This window comes from Suncus etruscus, chromosome 6 (assembly GCF_024139225.1).
Source record: "Suncus etruscus isolate mSunEtr1 chromosome 6, mSunEtr1.pri.cur, whole genome shotgun sequence".
NCBI classification, from domain to species: domain Eukaryota; kingdom Metazoa; phylum Chordata; class Mammalia; order Eulipotyphla; family Soricidae; genus Suncus; species Suncus etruscus.
The window spans coordinates 103,087,343-103,089,167 of NC_064853.1; the positions used below are offsets into that span (position 1 = coordinate 103,087,343).

Here is a 1,825-nt window from a genome sequence, read left to right on the forward strand (position 1 = left end):
AAGATGTAAGAAAATAGTTATTTTCCTGAAAAGAAAATAGGCTGCACATAGGGTAGACCTGGATTGCTTATTACTTTTATCCAAAAATTTTTGTTTGTTTGTTTGTTTTTGGGTCACACCTGGCAGTGCTCAGGGGTTACTCCTGGCTCTGTGCTCAGAAATCACTCCTGGCAGGCTCGGGGGTGCCGGGATTTGAACCGAAGACCTTCTGAATAAAAGGCAAACACCTTACCTCCATGCTATCTCTCCGGCTCCTATCCAAAAATATTTTATGGTGCTCGCTTCGACAGCACATATACTAAAATTAGAATGATACAGAGATTAGCATGGCCCCTGTGTAAGGATGACATGCAAGTTCATAAAGTGTTCCATATTTAAAAAGAAATGCTTTGTGTTGTATCTAACTGTGGACTCTGGTGTGTACAGCCTATACTCAGACCTGGCTCCATCTCTGGCCTTTTTGGTCATTTTGGAAATACTGTTTTTTCTGTGCTTCATTTCCTTGTCTGTAAAATGGGTATAATGAGACCTGGTAAAATAGAGCTATGGTAAGAATTAGAATATACCTACTGATCTTATGTCTATTTCAGGACATCCCTACAAATGCCTGTTCTCCCAGTGAGAGGTAGACCATGGGGGATTTCTCCCTAAGGTCCACTGTCTTTGCCCTTTGGCCAGTATGGTCTCAATTGCTTTCTTGGCTCTTAATTACTCAAGTGACTCAAATCACTATGAGCTGTCCTGCACTCTCTTCCTCCTCTGCTCCCAAGCATGTAGTAGACTCTGAGATACAGAAGGGAGACTCACTAGGAGATAACTTTACTGAGGAAGGTTGCCTACTCTGAGGATGGCTGTCCACTCAGAAAGGTTGCTTACTCTGAAGAAGGTTGCTGACTCTGAGGCCAGGCAGTCCACCTTGTGGCATAATATTCCCTTGTTGTTCTTGTTTTTTTTTAACATAATGGAATAGTCTATGACTCAATACAATTAGGGCCAGCAGTGTTTAGTGGTGAAGAGCACCACTGTTTAGGCACCAGGAACACAGAAGTTTAAATTCTATGAGGCAGCAGCACTTCCTAGGTCAAAGGCAAGGTTAACCCCTTGAAGCCTGTTTCCTGGTTGGTTGAGGAAATCAAGTCTTTCCCTGTACTTTGCTCAAAGCTGACTCTGACTGTGGGGTCTGCGTCTGATTGGTGGTGTGACCTCTCCCAAGGCAGTTACCACCAGAGTTTACTCCTATTTAGAGTTGGGGACAGAGAAGGTGAGTGAAACCTTTAAGGGAAGGCCAGTAAAACTGGCTTGTCAGGAGATCGCCTTCCTGTAAAGTATACATGCCCTTCAAGCATTCTTGTATTTTCTTATTTCTCTTCAGCTGCAGTGAACTTGAGCCCTGGAGATCCCCGATGGATTGGAGCCTGGTGGTTGGGCCTGCTCATTGCTTCAGCCTGTCTGGTGATCAGCAGTTTACCTTTTTTTTTCTTTCCTCGAAATATGCATAAAAAGGGAAAGGTAAGTTCTGAGCACCCTTTACTCTGCCTCTAGGTGCTCACACAGGAAGGTGGGTTAGAAAATGAGCAGAGCAAAGAACCCGAGGAGGAAATCAAAACATGTCTTATGAGGGAATCAAAACATGTCAAAGCTTTGAGAGGGGAGGATGATAGTCCTCCAGATAGTGACCACTATGTATCTTACCCTGCTGCCATCTTGGAGACTGGGTAGACTCCAAGGAAGGAGATTTGGGAACCACTGAGTTTATCTAGAACAGGCTAAAGAATGAAGAGACAAGGAGACATGGGTGTGGGAACTGGATTGTCTGATTTAGCAT

At 44.1% G+C, this 1,825-nt stretch overlaps 1 non-coding gene across 1 annotated transcript; it reads left to right on the forward strand.

The window, feature by feature from the left end:
• The first annotated feature begins 274 nt into the window (after positions 1–274).
• Positions 275–378, forward strand: LOC126012308 (U6 spliceosomal RNA). Its single transcript, XR_007496826.1, has one exon. It is a non-coding gene; the product is annotated as a U6 spliceosomal RNA (small nuclear RNA).
• The last annotated feature ends 1,447 nt before the right edge of the window (positions 379–1,825 follow it).